Source organism: Corvus hawaiiensis, chromosome 26, assembly GCF_020740725.1.
Source record: "Corvus hawaiiensis isolate bCorHaw1 chromosome 26, bCorHaw1.pri.cur, whole genome shotgun sequence".
NCBI lineage: Eukaryota > Metazoa > Chordata > Aves > Passeriformes > Corvidae > Corvus > Corvus hawaiiensis.
In genome coordinates this window covers 15990703-16006686 of record NC_063238.1, presented here as the reverse complement: position 1 = coordinate 16006686, position 15984 = coordinate 15990703, and positions in this window count along the sequence as shown.

Sequence of the window (15984 nt, the reverse complement as noted above, 5' to 3'; positions counted from 1 at the left end):
ACTTGATTGCTTCAGAGTTATTAGCCAGGTCTGTCACAGTCTTTAAAAGTGCTAATACTTGCTTGCATTTAATAGCCCTAACTATTGCTAATGTACAGAAAATGTTCAAATCACATCATTGAGAGAGAACCCTAACAAATCTTACAGCTACTATAATGTGAGGTTTCAGATGTTACTCTTTTTAATTGAAAGGTGAACGCTATAAAGGCTTTGTCAGACTGCTGTTTCCAGATGACGGCATTTTCAGTGGACTGACTGGAAGTCCTAGAGTGCTGATCCCAGCTTTCAGCTTCAGGATTCATAGCTCAAACTCTTCCTTTTTTACTTGGCGGAAGTATGCATCTGTGGTGGTGTCTGGATTTGTGTCTTCTAAAGAAATATTGGATCAATCAAAGAAAATGAGGAAGATTTGCTGAAATCGTAATCACATTCTGGCTGATACTGGAGAGAACAGAGCCTTTGCTCCTTCTCTAAACCACAAGATTAAGCTTGCTTATAAAGGATTAACAGAGCTCTCTTCTGTTAATTCGTAGTGGTGTAGTCGAAGTGCCTGATTCTACATCAGTGGAAAATCCATTATCAATCAATGGGAATTTTGCAGCTGATGCCAAAGGGATTAGAGCCTCGTCGTTCACAAGTGACTGAAGGAGAGAAAGCCCTGGATATGCTTGTTGCCACACAGCTGTGAGCCACCGCTGGGGTGTGCCCACAAAAAATGGCAGAGGAAACTGTTCAGTTGCCTCAGGCAGGCTGTTTCCAGTGACTGAAAGGGCTCGTGCCACGGCGCAGGGCTGCAGGGAAAGCTTACCTGGTGTGCTGCTCACAGTGGGCTCTTCCTCACGTCCAAGCAAGGTGATTTCAGATTGGAAAAGGTACACAGAGAAGGATGACCTGAAGCCCTCTTCTAGGAATCACACTGTGGTGGGGGAGAGTTAATGAGGAGGTCAGTAAGAGTAGGAGTTAAGAGCCGTGGAAGAGGGGTTCGGGTTTGGGAATGAGGGGTGCAGAGGAGCATTGGTGCCTACGCCACACTCTGACACCTGCCACTGCTCAGGCTGCCACCCAGGCACGCTGCTTTGGGAGACTCGAGTGCAAGGGAGAGACAGGAAGCCATTGGTGAAGAGGTTGCTGAGGAACTTGCTACTGATGGTGTTGAGGGTGATTTCCTAACAAACTGCACTGTCTCCAAGAAGTTTCTTCCTTCAATAAATAGCAGCTACTTTTCCTCCTAGTGGAGTGCATAGACCAACATTCAGACTGTTAGAGCCTGCAAACTAGAAAGCCTGGGGCTGCAGACTTACTTTAGTCTGGAATATTCACCAAGCACATTTCAAAATACTTTCTTTTGAAATGCTGTCATAGAGCTTAGCTTAAGAATAGCTCTGATCCTGAGCCTAGTTGTGGGGAAAAGCACAGTTTCCATGGCCTCTAATGCAACATTTGGTAGTTACTTTTCCACAAATGGAAGGTAATGCTTGAAAAAAGATATTCAGAGTAAAAATTACAGTTTTTATAACAACTTGGTAAATGTAAGTGTATTGATTTGATCTGTTATAATAGGCAGGGTTGTGTTATTTAGTTTGGCAATTACAGAGATTAAATTAGTTTTCCTTTACTCTTGTGAAATGCAAAATAATTGAACACACATCATGGAAGGTTCAGGCTCTCTTGTTTGTAGCATCATCATTTATTAATCTAACACATTAAATGAGAGGCTTTATAGATTTGCTTGCCTAAGGAAAAAGAAGAAGGAAATACAGAAGGGCCAAACTAGATGCATGTGTATTCTGTCTCACACTTTGATGTGCTGTCAAATATTGCCTGATTTTCAGTACACTTTGTAAGAAAGAACACTACTTTGCTCCCAGAAGGGTAAATTGTGACCTCATGTTTAAATAGTCTGAGTAAGCTCATATTTGTGTAGGCAAGGTCACTTGTGCAGTTCCCCTCACACTCTTCTTATAGGAATGTAATGTTGTAATTGGACAGGCAAAATAAACTACAAACGAGCACACTGTAAAAAGGTATATTTTGGAACTATCTTGGCCGTCTTAATGGACTCCCCTAATTATAGGAGGGGCTGTCCCTTCCCCTAGCTCAGCCTTTTCAGGAGATCATGTTGGCAGTGGTGCAATAACAGTTCTGTGGGGGCAGACATGCTCTTCTTTTTTACCTTCATGAAGCTGGAGGGGATTTGAAAATTGGGTATTTCTCTCTGTCTCTGCAGCTCTGAGTAGCCCTGACACTGCCAGCCGTAGATTAGTGAAATAAATCCCTCATGTTCATACTGAAGTGGAAAAAATAAAGAGCATTTTCTGCCTTTTTTTCCCCTTTTTAATGTGTCATTTGCTGGCTGGCACAGTGACCTCCATTTCGTGACTTGTGAAGTGACTTGCCACAGAGCTTTTCTCCTTGGGTTAATTAATCACTCAAGGGAGCAGCAGCATGTGACATTATGCATGTGGACCTGAGGTAAACAGTTACCTATAGACCACCTATACTGAATGTGTACCTCAAATATTATCTGTTAATGCACTTCGACTTAATATGATTTTCTTTCCCTTTTATCTGTTTTCTTAACTATGTCCTTGGTAATCAAAAGCCATGCAAACATCTAGTCACCTTTTGGTGTTTATAGGTATAACTGAATTTGGAAGAAAATATTCCTGGCAATTTAGTCCATGAAATTTGCCAGTTCAGTGGGAAATGGTTTTATGCTAGTAATGTAGAGGTACAGCAGTTTGGTTTTCCAGGCTATCTTGGTGAACAGTCTGTTAAGTCTTTTAAATTGTTCCAGTCAATTATATTGACTGGAGTGCAAGAAAGAATTCATTTATTTTTTTTTTGATTCTTGAAGATTCAATTTCATACTCTTGATTTACATTTTGGTATCAATTGTATATTTAATTTGTGTGAGTGAATCCTGAAGCTCTTACTCACTTGTGAGTCCATCTTTAATTTTGCTTGAAAAGTCCATCTCATTCCTAGAAATCTAATACACCAGGAACTGATTAGCATTAACAGTCAGGTGAATGATTGGGAAGGAGGTGATATCTGGGTCTGGTGTTGGGCCTGACCAGTTACGCTGAATTAATGGATGCTGGTTTCCAGGTGATCCCATTATCATCCTCCTCAACAGGTTTGGCTAAAACCACCCCTTGAGAAGAACTAGAGAAAGCAAACTAGAAGCAGAGGATTGGTTTCCCACCAAAAAGGAAAGTCATTATTATGAGGAAATTAGCTATATTATTTACTTGGCAAAGCAGGCAGGCAGCAAATAACTCAGCATTTCTGTGTTTCATGTTTACTCAGCCCTCAGGCACAGTGTGCACAGGTAACATGATGCAGTTGGTTCTCAACAGGCACATCAGCATCTGAGCTGATCTGGGAGGAGAAGCCCAGTCTGTGAAATGGGTGATGGAATTTCTAATCTCCTGTAGGGGTGGCCCAAGGAGCTGGTTGTAGCTACCCTGTGACATCAGAACCCTGGAGCTTTGGACCTCATGGCAGTCTGGGAACCTAGGAACCCTTGGTTGATTGTTTGTCACTTTTTGCTTCTCCCAGCTGTGGGAATTACTGAAATATTAGTTCTTGGACAGTGGTAAAAATTAGCACAAGTTGTTAGTTTTAATCAGCAGTAAATATTTTATTCAAGAAACACAGTAAACAAGAAAACTTGTGTTCTCTTGGCTTTTTGAGCTAGGCAGAAATTATACATTGCAGTGGTGTGATTCCCTGAGAAGCAGAATTTCAAAGTCTTGGCAGTTTCCATGTTCCAGCCAGCATGATGTGTGCCTTGCTCCACAGAGCAGTTGTATTTCCTATATTAAGTATTAGCTTGTATAATTAATTACACTGGTGCTTAAAAAAAAGCAACCACTTTAAACAGAGAGGGCTTTCTTTCATTGTATTCTAGAGAAATGAGGAAAAACCCCAACCAAATAAAAAAAATCCAAACCCCCAAAACCAACCATAAAAGCACACACAGAAAACCCTTGGGAATTTCTGGGTTTAAGCCTTGTCTGCAGACAATAGGAAATTGATTTTCTGAGGTATAACTCTAATGTTTTAGTGTTCATCATTTAATAAAAATTATGCTCCCTGCAGTTCATCAGCAGCTGGCACGTAAAAAGACTGAATTCAGAAAAAAAATAAGTGTGAAGATTGCTGTGGGTAAATGATCAGGACAAGAGCTGTGAGACTGACACCTTTTAAACACCTGGCTATGTGGTTTTATTAACACTCCGGTAGCTTGGCACGTGTGTGCATCAGCCTGATTGCGTGCAGATAGGAACAAGCTCTTGAAAAAAATTAGTGCTGTTAAGTCAGTTGTATGGTAAAGAGTGAGGTTTTGGTGTCAGGGAGAAGCTCAGTGCTGCTTTCTCTTCTGTCCTGTATCTGATGTTTCAGTTTAGCAGTAGAGGAGTGCTGGGGGTGAAACTTAAACTTGCATTTTCTCACCCTCCTGGAAGATCCTCTCCAGTGGACTTTTGTCCCTCAGCCCCCGGAATGATGGTGTTTGGTACAGGAAAGAGTTAACTTCCAAAAACACAGCCTGGCAATTCAGTGCCTCTGGAGGTTTAAATGAGGAGATGCTGATACAGTGCAGCCTGTAAAGTGGGCCCTGCTGGGGCATATAGCCAACATGGGATCAAGGATCACAGGTCGTTTACGTGCTGACCAGAGTCTGGCTTCTGTTGGGGCTGCCCTACCTGTGGCTGGCCCCAGCTGATCAGTGCTGTGTCCAGGGGATGCCACTTTCTGCTCTGCTGCAGAGAGCAGCTAGGAGTTATCCCTCATCCAAAGCTGAGCTTCTGAGTGGTAGGTACTGGGAGCAAGGGGAAGTGCAGAGTCCTTCCCATGAGGAGGAACAGTCCCAGGCAGCAGTATGTGCAGGGGTATGACCATTCGGAAGGCAGAAAAAAGGTGCAGGAGTTCTGGTGGACATCAGGTTGAACATGAGCTGGCAAATGAGCCCTTGTGGCAAAGAAGTTAAACTGTGTGCTGGGCTGCATTAGACAAAATATTGACAGCAAGTGGTGGGAGGTGATTTCTGCCCCTCTTCTAGGCACTCGTGAGGCCACACTAATTCTGAGATCCCCAGTACTGAAGAGAAATAGACATACTGGAGGGAGTCCCACAAAGGGCCATGAAGATGATGAAGTGACTGGAGCATCTCTCATGTGAGGAGAGGCTGAGAGATCTGGGACTATTCAGCCCAGAGAAGAGAAGGCTCAGGGAGAATGTTGTCAATTTGTAGAAATACCTGAAGGGCGGGTCCTAACAGGGCAGAGCCAGGCTGTGTTCAGTGGTGCCCAGTGACAAGACAGGCAGTGGGCAAAACCAGAAATACAGGAAATGATGTTCCTTCTGAACATCCAGAAACACTTTTTTTTCACTGTAGGGGTGGCAGAGTACTGGCACAGGTTTCCCTGGGGGGCTGTGGAGTCTCCATCCTTGCAGGTATTCAAAACCCACCTGGACATGGTCCTGGGCAACGGGCTCTGGGAGGCCCTAGTTGAGCAGGGGTGTTGGATCAGGTGAGCTCCAAAGGCCTCTTCCCACCTCACTCTTTATGCTTTAGCAGCTGTTCTGGATGGGTGGTAGGGACTGCCTCTGTGCCTCCTTCTTTGCAGACAGAGGTTTTTTAAGAGAGCCTGTTCTAAAATAACAGTTCTCTAGTTTCTTTTTTAAACATTTGGAAAAGGTTCTCCATTCTCGCTGAAAAAAAGGAGAGTGATGTATTCTTGGTACCTTATGGCTACTTCTCAGTTTGCTCCTGCTTCTTCACCTTTAGTTTTTAAAAGGTAAAATCTCTTAACATGTTCCCTGGGTTGCAAAGCAGGGGTGCAGTATCTGCTGTCTCCTGTTCCTGCAGGATGTGTGCAAGAGAGCAGTTACTTCATTGCTGTTTTGAATATGCAGGTGAAAAATAAGGGAAAATCCCATTCTTTGCAGAGACTTGAGCCTGTAAATGTTGGACAAATAAATAATGCTTATTGCGCAAACCCCTTGTCTTGGTTTTTTGAAGTGTATCCTTTCCTTTAAAGCCGGGTTCTTGCTTTGTTTCCAAGCCATTTGTAGCTGGCATCATGTCCCGTGTGCCTTCACAGCATAGCAGATGAGGTGCTGAGCTTAGCTGTCATATTAATAGGCCTTTAGCAGTATCATATCCAAGACTCAAGGCAGGAGACTTCTCTCAGCACAAGCCTACAGACAGGGCTTTTGTAACCCACAGTGGTTAGGTGAGCCACTGCATGTTCCCTCGTCCTGGTGAGTTAACACCGCTGGAAACAAACCCTACCAAATGTGCTGCTTTTGATGCACATGGGAGCAGTGGAGCTGTTATCTGTGACCTCAGCCTTCTCGCTTTGCCTTGCAAGCTAATTTTGTATTAATTACAGGCATAGCTTTAATCTTTGTCAACAGGATAGCAACAGTAGTGTTACCCTTTGACTGCTGATCAATTTGTCTTTATCTCCTGACTCTGTATGAAAAATTAGGACTGAAGCATTTTGCATATAAATTTATTTTGTATTCATGATTTTTAAAATTCACAGAGAGCCTGATCTTAGACATACAGGTGCTGCCTTCTCAGTGTAAGTATTACTGCTCTAGTGCAGTCCTTGGAGACCATGGTAGGCTTTCCAGGTCAGGAATAGTTTTTTGAGGCAAAAGAGGAGCAGTCTTACCATAAGTTGTGTGATTCTCCCAAAGGAGAAGGAGCGATCCCATTTTAGGATAGTATGAAATCCAAGCCTTTACATAGGTCTTCCTCGGTTAAAGGCATTCACAAGAGCTTATGTACCATTTAAGATTTGAATATACTCGCAATAGCAACGACTTCAAAAGAGAAACAGCTGCATGTGTGACAGTGGTGGAGCTGCAAAATGGGTGACAACTTCTTCTTTTTCCATCTGACCTAGGAAGTGGATGTAGACTTAGGCAGGAACAAGTTTAGCCAAGAGAAATATCCCTTCCTCCAGAAAAGAGATTTTGTTCTTTGGCTTTGGTACCTAAAGTGTATCATATAGGAAGAAAAATGCTGGAGAGGATTGGTGTTCATATGGTATTTTAGTTCATTTAAAAATATTTAGGAATGTTCAGAAACAGACTTTTTTGTTAACAACAAGGTTGCAAATGTTGACAGGCATAGGTGTATGTGAGCAATAACTACTGAGAAGATTTCCATGATAAGTGAAAATGTAGATTTCATGTCACTTTTTGATTTGCATTTTATGCCCTGTTATGGCTTTGGAGGGAATACACACACAAACCCCTGGTGCAGAGAGGTAACTGCATGGATGAAGTGACACTCGGTGCTGCATTTGCTCTTTATTATACAAGAGGTACATTTATTTTTAGTTTTGGTCATGTAAAAATGCTGCAGCTTAAAAGAAATATTTTGGTATTTCTGTCTTTTTATTGCATCTAATTGATACAAGTGAGAGATACTAATATCTGCAGTTAATAAGAAAATAAATCAGGGGTTTTTTTCATCTATATATTTTATTTGCCTTATGTGACTGCACATGTGACACAAGCAGTGAACTCAAGAATAACTCTGCTGTTGCATTTAGGCAAACCTGTAATACAAAGAAAATGCACTCCAAGACTTTGAAGAGTTTCAGGAAAATGCTGAATTAGTGTGTAAAAATGTATCTTTTAACCTCAAGGGCTTTTTATGCACTGAAGTATTTGTCCCACACACAAATAACAGCAGATCAGTTGGAAGTCAGAAGAGAGAAAACTAGTATCCTTGGGCTTAGCTTGGGAGGCTGCTTAAGCACATGGTAAAAGTCACTTAAGGCATCTGTATATAAGCAAGCAGAAACAGTGGTCTGCTGAAAGCACAAATGTTAGGAGTTGCTCAGACTACAGAAATATCCTCGAGCAGATGGGTATCTGCCCCTAATGATTCCAACAAAAAAAACCCAGCCAGACTGTGTTCAATCGGATGCAAGCTGAGCATGAAGATCTGAAAAAGACTTTGAAGAGTAAAGAGTCTGCAACATAAAAGAAAATGATGAACTGTGTATATATCTATCAAAAGGTTGATACCTGTAAGAGCACTGGAAGGCGTGCAGGGTCACCAGGCAGGACATCAGAAAAAATAACTCAGTTGAACTGGTCATTGCAGGAGAATTTGGGCAGGTGTTGTGTTGAGTAACAAAGATGAGAAGGTGTCAAACTGCTGAGGTACCACAGCAGAAATGCTAAAGGAAGCTGAAGAATTGAAAATTAAATACAGAGGTGTGACCTTGTGTTGTACAGAGCAAGGCCAACGCTCTGAAGAGGCATCACTGCTGACAGAAAATACACCACACACGTGGATGCCACAGCTGTGATTTGTGCATATGAGGACTGGATTTCATTTGAAAAATCCTGAAATATTTGATGGAAATTAGGTGGTGATTTTGAACAGACTGGTAGTGACAGTCCTGGGAGGCAATGAGTTACCAGGTGGACAATTCCTCAGCCCACTCCAGCTTCCTCCTTTTGACTTCTGATGCTTCCCTTCCGGGTGGGTGAGCACAGCAGTCCTGCTGCCTTCTGTTCCTGCCGTCCTGCCTGCAAGCTCCTACCTAGCTCCACCCTCTATGTCCATCCTCCTCCAAACCTAGCTCATTCTTGATAAGATATTCATCCTCAGTTTCTCTGTGATTTGTGGAAATGGAGAAAAATAATGTGAAAAATGGGTGCTTGGCCTTCTGGATATTTCATGAGAAGGCTGTATTATTTGTAAATAATTTATGACTTTGGAGCCACACACTTTCTCCCCAGGTTATATGTCTTGTGTAACTGAACTGTGTGATTTACCTTAGATTGCCTATCTGCCATGCATCATGAATCTCCGTACAGTGCTGTTTCTCCTCTCCTGTACAGCCTTCACCCGTGGATGAGAGATTTGCATAAAATGATTTGTTCATGTAAATGTGATCGGGCTGCAGCTCCAGCACCTTCTTGTAATGGATGTACCAATCCCCTTGAATTGGGCTAGTGTCTATCTTGGTAATTGAATCTATTTGTTTGTTGCTATAGTTTTGGGAATTAGTGGGGAGTGAGGTGCATGTACTGACACTCTTTTGCTGCAGCCTTTGTATCCTTACCTGATCAGGAGGCTTCTTCGAAGAAAACAAGAGGCAAGCATTGGGATGGGGGTTGGCAGTGCTGCAGCTCAGGCAGGGGCTGGGACAAGAGCTGGGGGGCTCCCTGGGGACATCCTGGTTATCTGTCCTGGTCCTGAGCCAGGAAGCTGCCCCCCTCCGCCCTGGGGACAACTCACCCAGGGCCTGGGCAAGCAGTGTGATTAGAATGGTGCATGAGCCACGGAGATAGGGAGCTCTGCCACTTTGGTTTGTGTCACTCAGGCTGTGACATGGGGCTTGATGGGGCCTCTGAGGTGCCAGACTGTGTGTGAAGCCCCTGCCTGAGAACAGAGCAACCAAAGTATCTCACAGACTTTTCCTGCATTCCTCTGCTCCCCGTGCATTTGTTTGGGTTTTTTTACCCCTAATCACTGGTTTTGGCTGATCCTCTTACATTCATGGTCTCAGGGTCTTGTCTCCCTGGCCTCACTTTCCTTGCTCTGATTTCTTTCTGTTCTTGCAGCTCCTTTTGTACCAATCTTGTCCCAGTTTCCGTGCTTTTCCTGGCACCTCCTCTTTCCCCTGTACCTGAAGCATGAATAACTGAGATAATGAGGCACAGGCCAATTTCCCCAATTACTTTGTATACGTATGCAGTTGTATGGCCTCACCCACTGCCTTGTCTCTCATCCTTCTGTCCTTTTCTATAGCAGTCTCTGGAGGATGGGATTATCTTTTAGTGTGTATTTAGCATATTTTTGCTGCCACAATGTGAATAGCATTGAGCAATGGTATATGTATTTTGAAAACCTAGAGCTGTGTTGTAGTGTTCATTTGGGCTAGTAATGCCTGACAAATGACCATGCAGCCTAGCTTGTCATCACCTTCAGTAAGATGTTTTCCTGCATTCAGGTTGTCATTGCACGGTTTTATATTTCTGAAGTTGGAAGGGAAGATAAGTTAATAGTGTGTATGGCCTCTAATAATTATTTCATGCTTTTTATACTAATGTTAATGTGTTCTGAGTAATGGTTTATGGGAAATACCTGTTAATTTAGGTAATGGGGATAGTATTTTGATCAGACACATAGTAAATGCAGAAGTTGGAGGGTATTTTTTGAAGGCTTCTCCATCTTTCTATAATTACCAGATAGATAATAGGAACTTGCCAGATTCAACATGCTAATGATTGCCTTCCAGCTTTGAGAGAGACAGAAATTATACGCTAGCAGTGTCTGAAGGAGATTCTGCTTTGGTAGTGTAATAAAACATACAATACTGTGCTCTCTTGCCATTGCATAAACATCCATGAATATGTCCTTGGTCTTTCAATACAGAAAATAATGAAGATGAAGCTAAATTTACTTTGGGAGTACTCAAATGGCTATTGATGGCTTAGGAATGCTGGGTTATCAATAGTAGATGAACTGCTTTGTTGTTGTCTGTCACTTTGTAGGGCTGCCTCATGAATCGTGTTTAGATAAAAGGTAAATGCTCTTACTGTCCCATTTTGCTGTTTTAAATTGCTACCTTTTCAGCTTCGTCCACAGATTTCCCAAAGCAAGCTCTCTGTGCCTGAGGCTCAGGGTATTTTCTTAGTGGTGCCTTTTTTGAACTGGCTCTGGACTGTGCTGCCTGATTAGAGGCAAGTCTGCTAAGATCCCAGCATGTGACAATGATCTGCTGTGCTCCCTGTTCCACAGGCAGCTTAGCACTGCTCTGTGCTGGGCCTTTAGGAGGATGGTACAGAAAACTGGGCGGGGGGGGGGGGGTAGTATTTTTAAATACATCCCATACCCTTGATGCCTTGCAGTTGGGTCTAGACTAATGGGGAAGAGAGCACTTTGGGTGTTGTGCCACTAGCTGTTCTCTTAGTTGCCTCTTGCTGTATCTCACTTTTAAGGAAATAATTTGCAGCCCACGAATCCCTCTGGGATGAATAGAGTTCTGTCCAGTATTTTCTTCTAAAATTCAGTCATTGTGGTGGATTACTACAGAAGAACATGGAGACCTTTAGTCTTTCATATTTATTGCCATCGCATTGGGACTGTGTAAGCAAAGGAGCAGCCTGAGGTAGCAGATGGCCTTTGGGCAAAGGAAAAAATAACAAAAAATGGTAAAAGCTGCAGCAACAGTATTTCTAAATCTGCAGAAAATCATCTAATCCCCAGTTAATATAAAACATGCCTAAAATTACTGGATCTTTTGAAGTTGATGTCTTTGTTTCAGAAGTAAGCTGTGCAGCCCCAGGTGGTGTGAATTTACTGGGATATTGCTACAGAAAGGTTTCTGGAGATACAGGACAGGAACCTCGCCTGTTTGGCTCAGGAGCTGTGAACCAGATCACGTGATGGTGTTTGGACTTGGTGTGTACTCTGCCATTTCTTCCATTTCTGCGGAAATGGGAGAAATTCTGGGAGAAAGCTTTTGCAAGCTTATTCTGATTTATTCTAAAAAATGCATCAATTACACACTGCTGTTAATGGTGTGTTGTACTGGTCAGTGTTAGGAGTAAGAGGCAAGGCTCTTTCAATAAAGAAATAAATGTCACCATCATTTTTTCCAGGGCTCTACACATTATGTATTAAATGGACAAAGAATACAGCATAAGGGGGTGGTTGGGTACCTACCAGTTACTGTAGTGATAATTAAGGGCTCACTTAGACCAGTGGGCCCATGAGTACCAGATCTGGGTATACAGTGTGTGTGACCCATCAGAGTGAAACTGAGACAGGTGTCCTGGCACTTCTTGTCTCTCCATTCATTGCATCATGGTTTCTGCAGGAATAGAGTCTGAATGTGGGGTTCCAAGGGAGCCCCTACACCCCTGCTTTGCCCGACAGCCTCTGGAAATCTGGAAAGAGCTGTAGTGAAAAGAGCACCTGAGTATTTCTGGCAAGTTTTGGGCATTTGTTTACTTAGGTGGGTGTTTTTTCTCCTTCCATCACAAGCACTAAAAAGATCTGGCCACCTATTTCATGCAGTTTGCCAGCTGTGTCCCTCTCTTGTCTAGCAGAAGCAGAGGGTCATGTTTTTTTTCAAACCCTGCAGTTGTACTTGGAAAGCACTAGCTATGCTGGAGGCACTTCAAGGATGGGAGGTATCAGTGCCCTACTGAGCTTTAGCTGGCTCCTCACAGCCTCCTGCTGATGCTGGGTATGAGAGATCACAGGGCAGGCCAGCCTGGTTTTCCACTGACAGTAGGGGCCCTATGGCAGACCCTTGAGCCGCTGGCATATTTAAAGAAGTCAGTTTGAACAAAATCCATAGCTCATGTAGATTGATGTCACATCCTTAACAGGCAGAGTGTTACCATTTCACAGTTTGAAAGAACTATCCTGTAATATCTGTTCATTTATTGCTCTATACTTTGTGCTATTGGTGCCAGCAGAGATGAGAAATGAGGTAAAGCAAAAAATGTGTTCTAGCCCAGTTGTCCCTAAAGTGTATGTGTTACTGTGGCTGCATAGCTGCACTCAGTCATGGGCCTGGCTCTGGAGAGGAACATGCTTTAGTGATACAGACTCTTTTGTCTAGTTCTGCCAAAAGATGGTCTCTTCGGACCTTCTGCTTTTGACTTAGACCTGTTTCTTTCTACTTGTGTGTTCCTTGTCTTCTCCTAAGCCTTATTCTTGCATGTTTTCCTCGCACTTAGAGCTCTCCTATTTCTCCCTGCAGCCACTCTTCCCATCTTAACAATCTGTTGTATGTGTTCACTTTTTGTCCCAAAGGCCTTAAGTTACTTTCCTGTCATTCATTTGACACCTCGTTGTTGCCAGTCTCCCATCCAGCCTTCCAGGTCTGTGCTGCTGCCTCCTTAGCTCTGTGTCCTCCTGTCTCTGCTGAGTTGGGGCCAGTCTCCCCTTGTACCAGCTGCATGTTGGATGGGTCTCAGTTCACCCTGTTCTCATCCAAATATCTCCTGATTTCACTCTCCTTTTTCACCCATTTTTTTCTCCTTGGATTTTGCCTAGATTGACTGACTCTCGCGGTCTTTCCTCCTTACTCCCTTGCCCTCTTTTATCTTGCTTTTCTCCCCGATTCCCCAGCCAAACTTCCTTGCCTATTCTTATCTATCATCTTGCCCACACATCCCTCAATCCCAGTTTTCCTCCTTTTTCCTTACTTTTCTCCAATTTCCTTACTCTAGTTCCTGTTTTCACAGGAGTACATCTATCTCATTTCAGAAGGCAGTAAAAGCGTCTCTCTGACATAAAGCTTTTTCCTGGGTCTTGTCAAGTCCTGTCTTCAAGGAGTAGAGATACTTGAACTTCTCAAAGGAAAAGTATGCCAAGACCTTTTAACTTGTGCAGTGAAAAGTGCTTTACTTTGGCTTTATTTTCAGAAACATATGCATTGTTTTAGTGGAGATACCCAAAATTACATTTAGCATGAAGCTGCATTTTTTTTACAATTGAAAATTATCTGGAAAGGGGAAATGGGCCAACAGCTGTAACAGGCAGCACCACTGCTAGCCTCACCCTCCTGTAAGTTATCATCACAAAATGCCAATTTGACTTTGAATATGTTCCAAGTCCTTTTTCACAACATATTGGCAAATGTGTGGTCTTGGAAAGATTTAATATGATCCTGCAAATTTTACAGGGCTCCCAGTAGAGTCAGTTTCCCAAGGAGGAGGTTACACGAGCAGTGAACTGCTGCCTGCCTTGCTGCTTTATAAGAGTTAGTTGAGGAGTGAGAGCCCCACTTAGGAGCTGGGCACGGTTTGTGAGCCCTTTGATGGCAGAACTGCATGTGTGTGTGTGAATCTCCTAATCATCCTTCCTCTAAGACTAGTTCTATATATGTAAATCAAAAAAATAAGACACCTCACAAATTACAGCTGCCTGTATCACCATAGTCTTACTGTTTCATAGAAGGGCCAGACTGGGATGCTGATACCTGGAAGAGGATCGGTGATATGACAGAAAATACACAGCTATTGAAATAGATATTTGAATTTTGAATGGGTAAACTTGTAGAGCAGTTCCACCAGCCTTATACTGTTCAAGGTCTGTCTCTGTCTATCATGTACTTTTTCACAGCAGAGTGACGACATGATCCCCAGGTAGTTAATAATAATTCTTTCATCCTGGGGAAAAAAGTGAAAGGAAAAATGAGCTACATAAGATTTGCCTGTGACATTTAAAGTCCAAATTGGACTTTATCTGAGTAATTTATCTTGGAGTATTTGCAGGAGGGAGTGTAGGAGAATATGAATGAGGGCATCTTAGTTATGTCTGTGCTTTCTGATAGCTGAAGAGAATTTTTGGTGGCTCCATGTGGCTGGAAGGTCTGTCTGTGTGATCTCTTCTCCAGCAGATGGAAGATAACATTAAGAGGAGTACTTTAATTATCGAAGCATGGGAATTACGCCAGGGCAGTATCCCCCTGAGACACCACTTCCTTTCAGAGTGACAGGTGATGTGTTTCTGGGATGTTAGAGAGAACTCATTTCCCCCTGCTGCAGTGAACACGTGTACATCACATTTTCTCTGGCAGTATTGAGCCTGTCCACAATCTGTATCTGTTGCTGGTGAGGAAAGAAATGAAAATACATTGTATCCTTGTAGAGAACATAACAAGTACAAAGGGACTGAAGGAAGAGAGTGTGTTTTTCAATTTTATTTCTTTCACAATCTGCTTAGGTTCTTCGAGTCCCTATGAATTACTTTTTGAAACGTGTAAAAGATGATTAGATTGACATAAATTGAAAAATTCCTGCATGGAGAGATTCTTTCTCAGAGCATTTAGCAATTTTTATTTCCCACTGCTGTTACATATCTGCTTGCGCAGGTGTTTGTGCAACTTCACGCCTCCGTCAAGACTTCTCTTTGCAACGTGCTGTGTTGCATGTGAGCCTACCAACATGTCCTGCATCCAGGCCTTCCTTTAACTCCAATGAATTGCATTCAATATATTCTTGTGAGTATCAGGAGTTAACTAATGGAGGCACAGACAGCCTTCGGCGAATTGCTTACAGCTTGGGCGTGTCACTTCTGTGTGTCTCTCAGGAGGCAGCTCTGAGTGTCAGCCCTTGCTTGGAGGGAGGATGAGAAAGGGCTGTGCACCCATGGGAGTTGTGATTCAGCAGGGTGTCCTATGGTACCTGGGGAAATGTGGCCGGGGAAAGACAGTGTCTGCCCTTTTCTGCACTGGGGCATGTTCTGGTCCATAGGAGGAGCAGCCACCTGCTGCATGGCACTTTCAGGAGATTGCTGTGTTTCCAGGAGGCAAGACTGGAGCACTATGTTTATTCTTCAGCCTCTGCTTGTTTTTCAGCTGCTTTTCCCCACAGCTGCACTTCACAGAATCACTTGAAATACAGCTTTTCCACCAGCTGTTTGCTGGTGAAAAGGCTGGAAGGAGTGTGCCATGAGGAGCAGCTAAGGACTTTGGGTTTGTCTAGTTTGGAGAAAAGGAGGCTGCGGGGCAACCTCACTGTTCTCTACAACTTTCTGAGCAGGGGAAGTGGAGAAGGAGGTGGGACTTCTTCTACCTGGTGTTCAGTTATAGGATGCATGGGAAATGGTTCAAAGCTGTGTCAAGGGAGGATCAGACTAGATATAGGAAGCATTTCTTTACCAAGAGGGTGGTCAAAGACTGGAACAGGCTTCCTAGAGAGGTAGTTGGTGCCCCAGGCCTGTCAGTGTCTAGGAGACACTTGGTCAATGCCCTTAACTTTTAGTCAGCCCTGAACTGGTCAGGTAGATGGACTTTGTGATCGTTGTAGGTCCTTTCAATTGAAATATTCAGTTCTGTTCGAATATTTTAAAGTCTGGACACTGGAGTGGAATTCACCTGTGCTAATGATACACAGCAGACCATGAGGTTAGCAAAAACCATGCCCGAGACCATACTTACCTCAGTCACCACTCCTTTTGCTCTGAAGGAG